Source organism: Colobus angolensis, unplaced genomic scaffold (assembly GCF_000951035.1).
Source record: "Colobus angolensis palliatus isolate OR3802 unplaced genomic scaffold, Cang.pa_1.0 Scaffold394, whole genome shotgun sequence".
Classification (NCBI taxonomy): domain Eukaryota; kingdom Metazoa; phylum Chordata; class Mammalia; order Primates; family Cercopithecidae; genus Colobus; species Colobus angolensis.
This window is the reverse complement of record NW_012117310.1, coordinates 3601071-3609662: the sequence shown is the minus strand read 5'-3', so window position 1 is coordinate 3609662 and position 8592 is coordinate 3601071. Positions and strand designations below refer to the sequence as shown.

Sequence of the window (8592 nt, the reverse complement as noted above, 5' to 3'; positions counted from 1 at the left end):
AAAATACAAAAATTAGCTGAGTGTGGTGGCACGCACCTGTAATCCTAGCTACTCGGGAGGCTGAGGCAGGAGAATCCCTTGAACCCGGGAGGCAGAGGTTGCAGTGAGCTGAGATCGTACCACTGCACTCTAGCCTGTGCAACAGAGCAAGGCTCTGTTTCAAAAAAAAAAAAAAAAAAGAAGAAGAAGAAATTATGATATCCCTAGATAAGCATAAACAAACTTTTCCCTAACCTGTGCTACAATAAATGCTAGAGCAAGTCCTTCAGGCTGAAATGAATGGACACCAGAGGGCAATTTCATAATAATAATCAATTTATCAGGGAGATATAATAACCTAATAAGTATGTATCTAGTAACAGACCTTCAAAACGTATGAATGAAAAATTGACTAGGTGCAGTCGCTCACGTCTGTAATCCCAGCACTTTGGGAGGCTGAGGTGGGCCGATCACTTGAGGTCAGGAGTTTGAGACCAGCCTGGCCAACATGATGAAACCCTGTCTCTACTGAAAAAAATACAAATATTAGCCAGGTATGGTGGTGGGCACCTGTAATCTCAGCTTCTCAGGAGGCTAAGGCATGAGAATGACTTGAACCTGGGAGACAGAGGTTTCAGTGAGCCAAGATCATGTCAGTGCACTCCAGCTTGGGCTACAAAGTGAGACTCTGTAAAAAAAAAAAAAAAAGTATGAATGGAAAATGGAGAGAACTAAAAGATCAAATAGACAAATTCACAACTGTAGCTTGTATTTCAACATCACCTTTTCAATAATTGACAGAATGCACAGGAAATAAAAAAAATTTATAGAACCACATACTTATGATCTGAAGAATTCATATTCTATTTAAGTATACATGAAACATTCAGCAAGTTGTCCATATGCTAAGTCATAAAAGAAATCTTAATAAATGTAAAAGCATTTGAAATACAGGGTATTTCATATTATATATGTTTTCTCACTAAGCAGAATCAACTAGAAATAAAAACAAAGCTTTCTGGAAAACTTTCAAAATATTTGGAAGTTAAACAAAGCACTTCTTAAGAACTCATAGGTCAAATAATATACTACAATGGAAATTAGAAAATAGTTTGAACAGAATAATAATAAAATCTGTTGCAAAATTTGTGGAACACAGTAAAAGCAGTATTAAGAGGGATTTTTTTTTTTTTTTTTTTTTGAGACAGGGTTTCACTCTTGTTGCGCAGGCCTGAGCGCAATGGCGTGATCTTGGCTCACTGCAACCTCCACTTCCTGAGTTGAAGCGATTCTCCTGCCTAAGCCTCCCAAGTATCTGGGATTATAGGCGCCCGCCACCACATCTAGCTAATTTTTTGTATTTTTAGTACAGACGGGGTTCCACCATGTTGGCCAGGCTGGTCTCGAACTCCTGACCTCAGGTGATCCACCCACCTTGGCCTCCCAAAGTGCTGGGATTACAGGTGTGAGCCACTGTGCCCAGCCTAAGAGGAATTTTTATAACTTCAAAGGCTTATATTAGAAAAAAGTGTTACATCAATGATCTAAATTTCTACTTCAGGAAGAAAAAAAAAAAAGCAAATTAAGCCCAAAGTGGAAAGAAGAAAAAGTGAATAAACAATAAAGAAAATTAACAATTTAAAAAGCTGGTTCTTTGAACAAATTAATAAAATAACTCTCCTAGCAAGACCTTTTTTTTTTTGTTAAAGAAAACATAATTTAGCAACATCAGAAACTTCAAGAGATGTCATTATGATTCTATGTACATTATAGGGTAATAAGAGAATAGTATGAACAGCTTTATATGGATACATTTGACAAATGAAATGGATGCATTTCTTGAAAAATACAACTTGTGAAAAACAACTTACCAAAATGGAACCAAAATGAAATAGAAAATCAGAATCCCCTATTTCTATTAAACAAATGCACTTGTTACCAAAAACGTTTCTACAAATAAAACTCAAGGGCTAGATGGCTTCAGTAGTAAATTCTATCAAACATTTAAGAAAGAAGTAATACCAACGTAAATGTCTTCACAAAATAGAGGACGTCAGAACACTTCCCAACTCCTCTTGTAAGCATAATCATGTTACTAAAACCTGACAAAGACATTACAATAGAAAATTATAGATCAATATTCACAAGGAACAATTATGGGAAAACCCTTAAGAAATTACTAGCAAATAAAGCTTAGTGATATGTTAAAAGACTAGTACATGTTGACCAAAGGATTTTATCTCAAAGTTGGATTACCATTAAAAAATGTCAACCAGTATAATTCACATTATCAAAATAAAGGATAAAAATTATGTGACCATGTCAATAGATGCAGAAAAGAAGCATATGATAAAATTCAGCATCTACTCATGATAAAGCCTTTCCTAGTGAATACTGTAAGGCAAAAAAGAAAAAGAAAAAAGAAGAAAAGAAACAGGAAAAAAGATAAGATTGGAAAGGAAGAATTAAACTTCATTATTTTCAGGTGGCATAACTGTGTATTTATTAACCAATTATATCTAAAAAATCTACAACTAATAAGTATATTTAGCAAGGTTGCAAAATTTAGCAAGATTGCAAAATATAACATCAATATACAAAACTAAATTTATTTCTACAGACTAGTAAAAAGTTTTGTAAAAAAATTGAAAAAAATAACAATAATATTTACAATAGAATAATAAATTAGTTGTTATCTAGGAATAAATTGAAAAAAAATGTTTGCACAACCTATTGGTGAACTCTATTAAAGAAGACCCAATAAGTAGAAAGTTATATCCTGTTCTTGGATGGCATTGCCCCAAATATACAGATTCAGTGAAATTCCAATGAAATTCCAAGCAGTATGTTTTTTTAAAAGAATTCCACAGTCATTCTAAAATTCATGTGCAAACACAAAAGACCTAGAATAGTTAAAATAATCTTTCAAAATGAGTAACAAAGTTGGAGTACTTACACCACTTGATTTCAAGAATTAATATACAGCTATTGCAACCAAGACAGTGTGATATCATGTAAGAATATATAAATCAACTAATGAAACAGAATAAAGGATCCATAAATATGCCTATATATATGTGGTCAACTCTTTCCAAGAATGCTAATTTAATTTAATGAACAAAAAGAAAATAATCTCTTCAGAAAATATTGCCAAAACAGCTGGTTATCCATATGTTTAAAAAATAATGTTTACCACTATCTCATTTCATACACAAAAATTAATTTAAGAACCATCATCGACCTAAAGGTAAAAGCTAAAACAATAAAATATCCAAAAGAAAACATGAGACAATATTTTTGTAACCTGTGGCAAAGATTTACTAGAAGGTATGATATAATACTTAGTATAAAAGATAAAAATGGATACAATAGACCTCAACAAAATTTAAAATTTTTGCATATCAAAATATTATATTAAGGAAATGAAGTTCTAAAGCATATACTGGGAAAAATGTTTGTAACAAACATATCTGGCAAAGGAATTGTATCTAGAATACATAAAGAACTCCTCTAAATTAATAATTTTTAAAAGCAGAATATATAAAAAAACTCTTCTAAATTAAATTTTTAAAATATTATCTGATTAACAATAAAAAGAAATAATTTTAAAGTGGCCAAGATGTGGCCAAGATACTAGAAGGGATATTTTACAAAAAGAAGAAATAATATAATATTAAATGTGGCCAATAATCACATGAAAGGTGCTCAAAATCATTAGTCAGCAAGTATATGCAAACTAAAACTACAGTTAGATACCATTTCATACTCACCAAAATAGCTAAAATAAAAAGACCTACAATACCAAATATCAGAGAAGTTGTGGAGTCACTAAAATCCACATAAAGCCCTGGTGCGGTGGCTCACGCCTGTAATCCCAGCACTTTGGGAGGTTGAGGCGGGAGGATCACGAGGTCAGGAGATCCAGACCATCCTTGCTAACATGGTAAAACCTCATCTCTACTAAAAACACAAAAAATTAGCCTAGCGTGGTGGTATATGCCTGTAATCCCAGCTACTCGGGAGGCTGAGGCAGGAGAATCGCTTGAATCCAGGAGGTGGAGGTTACAGTGAGCCAAGATCATGCCACTGCACTCCAGCCTGGGTGACAGAGTGAGACTCCATTTCAAAAATGAATAAATAAATAAAACCAAATAAAATAAAAATTTAAACAAATCCATATAAAGCCTATGGGCCACTATAAGGATTTTGACTTTTATTGCAAGTGATGTGAAAGCCATTGGTATGCTCTGAATAGAGGAGTTAAATGTTCTAACAATACCACTTAGGTGGTTATGCTGAGACAAGATTGAAGGGGTCAAAGGTGGACACAGGGAGACCAGTTAGGAGGCTACTACAAGAGTCATGACAGACATAACGATGACTTGGGTTAAGTTGCTAATTCGAATATAAACTTACTTCTGGCCACCTCTTCTTTCACACAAAGGAGATAACTGGGTGCTCAACTCACAGCTCTGTCCATTGAAAAGCCTTTCCCTCTTTACTGTCTTTCAGGTTTCATCCCGAATGTGGTATAAAGTAGTTAGCTGTAATCCATTTACCACCTGTACCCACAAATTGAACAAACCCATATGTAAACCAAACTCTAACCTTTTCCTCTTCTTTCAGCTGTTCGCACAGAACTCACCCTCCCCACATATGGCCATGTATGCAAGCATGGAGGAGGTGTGCTGGTAAAATCCTGTTGGGTGATAATGGGTTTCTGAGCTACTTGCTTATGCAGCTTACTTATGTTCAGAGCCCTCGGTTCTGTACATCCCAATGCACAGTTTCTATCTTATAAGAGGTTTCTTTCAGGTCTATCCAACTTTATGACTTGGTATAGCTGATAGGGCTCAACTTATAATGGGCTGTTTGGATGTGTAAAGTTTATATCCCATGGTGAAGAACTGATTCATTTCTACCAGGATTCGCTAATATGCCATGTGCTGTTTTTGCTTCAGATGGCATGGTCTTCCTCTAGAATCCCATGGGCCACTACTATAATTTTCCAGCTGGGACTTGCCAAAAATTCTATGCCACATCTTTTCCCACCATTGACACCACTAATATCATAGCATCTGCTGATTTTATGGCCCATGCAGCAGAGCTCTTAGCACTACAGTTTGACCTGCTGCAAAGTCCTTTCCCATCTGAGTCTCACCCAAAACTGTGCATGCCAATTAGTAGATGCACCAGAACAGTATTCTTAGATATGGAATATGTTAACTTCAAAAACCAAAGAGGCTTACCAGGTGCTGTGCTTTCTTCTTTGTGGTGGGGGCTCTAAGCTTCAGGGGTTTTTATTTTACTTTGGAGGGGATAGCCCAGCATGCTCTTAAACATTCGGGAGATTCCAAAAAGCTCCACTGAAGTAGCAAGTCCTTAAATCTTCCTTGAATTTATTCTCCACCATCTGGAGTGCATATATCTTACCAAGGCTTCTGGTACATTGTTAATTCTTGCTTATTCTGCACAATCTGTGTGATGCCATTGATGTAATGGATCAGTGTAACATCCTGTGGATGATCAAGCTGTCTAGGCATCTTTGGAGTATTACAGATGGAGAGACATTAGCATAGCCCTGAGGCAAAATTATAAATTAAAATAGTTCTTCCTCATGAGTGTAAACTGTTTCTGATTTCTTTTATAGGTGGAATGAAAAAGAATGCATTCATCCATCAATGGCCACATACCATGTACCAGAAGCCTTATTAATCTGTTCTAGGAATGACACCACATCTAGCACGGCAGCTGTGATCAGTGATCTTACTTGGTTGAGCTTGCAGTACTCATCAGTTATTCTCCAAGATCCATTTAATTTATAAAGGGGGCATACTGGGTTATTAAACAGATATATTGTAGGGAACACCACTCTATATCTTTTAGGACTTTAAGAGTGGCACCAATCTCTGCCATCCTCCTAGCTCTACTCTGAGATGTAATATTTTGTATTTGCTATCTTGGCAGGGGAAGATGGGAATGTGGCAATTTCAGAGGTCTCCATTTGGCCCTTCCTTCCTTGAGAGCTCTTATCGCAGAGGCCAAGTACCTGATGTAAGTATATCAATTCTAATTGAACATTCAAGGATTGGAGGAATGATGGAATGACCCACTGTGTGTGTCCATAGACCCAATGAGCCCCCTGAGACCTAAACTTTAGTAAACACTCCATTACATTACCTTGTTGCCGTAAGTCACCACTCCCATAACATTTCAATGTGAACTCAGATAGTGTACCCAATAGTCTTCAAATGTTGATTTGTTTCTTTCTGCATTGTATGTTCACCTGAATAAATGCCCATAAGTCCTTTTGGGGAAGGACCGGGGAGATCATCACAATAGATGTTAGCAGTGGTGTCCTCCCTCCTCGTGTCCTCCCTTCTAGCAACCTCCCAGCAATCTTCAGTCAATGGGTTCTGGACTAGAAAACTGGCTCAGAACTGGACTGGACAGTGAGCAGAGGTATGTGGCTTTTTATTGAGGTAACAGTCTTCAGTCTCCTGCTTCTCCATTCTTGCCTCTATGTTTTTGGTCATAGAAGTTAAGCAACACCCTTTTGGCTGCCTGTCTATTTTGCCACTAGGGATGCCATGTTCTTTTAATTACTCCCACAACTTCCTATGGGTAAAGCCTTCTTGGCTGCTTCTATGATCTAGCTGGTCATTATGGCAGTTGTGGCTTCCTGACTTCTGGTGGTTAACTGCCACCACCTAGCCACTATTACTCCAGGGTCTCATCATCCCCATGTATATTAGCAAGCCCCACTCTGTGACTGCCTCTCCTACCATCAGCCCTGACCCACAAAGGAAAGCTACTGCTAAACATTCTAGAGATGCCAATGCCTCTCTCACCAGCTCATTGCTAATGGTTTTGAAGGGTGTGTACTCTGGGTATTCCTATGTAACATAACCCTTGAGTGTGTCTTCTGAACTTAAATAATGTATCTATTCTAACATATCCATTTCCTTCAACCTCTTTATTCCTTCCTGTACTATCTACCAGGGCAACTCAGGCATTTTCACTCTAGTGAATGTAGGCTACAGCTTCTTCAGACTTCTAAGAGTGACCCTATTCCTTAGGCTCTGTGCCAGAGTATAAAGTCATATAGCTTCCCTCTTCCTTACACACACACACACACAACCCTCAAAGTCAATGAATTATTCCTTATCTAATCAACATTCTGGTTCCCTTGATCAAACACCTCAAAATCCAATCCCAGTGCTACTCCCTGGGCTCCTAATGGCACACACTATTTTTTGCAATTCTTTTGTGGTATAGTTTCTTTGTTCTTTTGTAAGGCTTAGGACATCCCTAGCCAGCTTAGGCTGGATAGCCATCAGACAGTGATGTTTGTCAGGCCTCAAGAAAGAGAGAGGGAAAGGGAGGAGAAGAAGGCAGGAAGGCAGGAAGGCAGGAGGCAGGAAGGAAGGAAGGAAGGAAGGAAGGAAGGAAGGAAGGAAGGAAGGAAAGATCGGAGGGAGGGAGGGAGGGAGGGAAGAAAGTTGTCTAGTCTTAGATTGAAGTACAGTTCTGAGAAAGTTTTAGCAATGCTGACATAAAGTCCTAGAGCCAAAGTTACTTTAAAGAAGTCTTATGTCTCCTAGATACAGGCCAGCCTTAGGATCTTTGCCATACTTAGTCTTGGCTGGCAAGAGCATGCAGGAAGCATGACCTTGGTCAAACTTGGTGATGGGTTTCAAAACAAAGCAGCATAACTGTCATTCAACCATGTTCTTTGTAATAGGAAATCTGAAAGGCACATCTTTCTGGCTACCACATTTCATCTGGGACATTAGCTGGGGTGACTTAAATGGCTATGGACTGGCTGTATATTTCTCTTTATATCTACATGACCACTCCATGGTCAGCTTCTGTGTGGCCTGGAGGTCTCAGGATAGTTGTACTTCTTACATAGTAGCTCAGGGACCAAGATTGTTTGTGCCAAGAAACCTAGATGGAGGATATACGTCTTCTTATAACCTTGCCCTGGGCTGTGGACTGAATGTTTATGCTCACTCCCAAATTCATATGTTGAAGTCTAAATTTTCAATGTGACAATTTTTGGAGGTGGACCTTTGGGAGATAATTGGGTCATGAGGGTGGAGCCCACATAAATGTGATGAGTGCCCTATAAGTAATGACATGAAAGAGATCATCTCTCTCTCCTCACCATGTAAGGATTCAATGAGAAGACAGCCATCTGCAACCTAAGCAGATGGCCTTCACCAGATATCAGATCGGCCAGCATCTTGACCTTGGATTTCCCAGCTTCCAGAACTGTGAGAAATAAAGTTCTGTTGCTTAAGCCACTCAGTCTGAATACCACAGTATTCTGTTATAGCAGTCTGAATTAACCAAGACATCCTGGAAACCACGTAGCAGTCTGAATTAACTAAGACATAATGGAAACCATGTAGCATCACTTCCTGGCATTGTATCAGTCACATAAGGTCAGCCCAGATTCAACATGGGATGGCCTGCACAAGAATTGGGAACTGCCTTGGAGACCAGCTACCACAGTGGGATATATAAGAACACATGTTCTTGTAACATTTTATGTGCCTAATATAAGTGACTCAGGTCTTTGTACTTTTCACATCATCACTCATTGAA

General features: G+C 38.0%; 1 protein-coding gene across 1 annotated transcript in view; it reads right to left on the bottom strand.

Moving 5' to 3' along the window:
- Nucleotides 1-8592, bottom strand: part of DYNC1I1 (dynein, cytoplasmic 1, intermediate chain 1) — a 338857-nt gene that overhangs the window by 2459 nt on the left and 327806 nt on the right. The gene's annotated exons all lie outside the window — the stretch shown is intronic.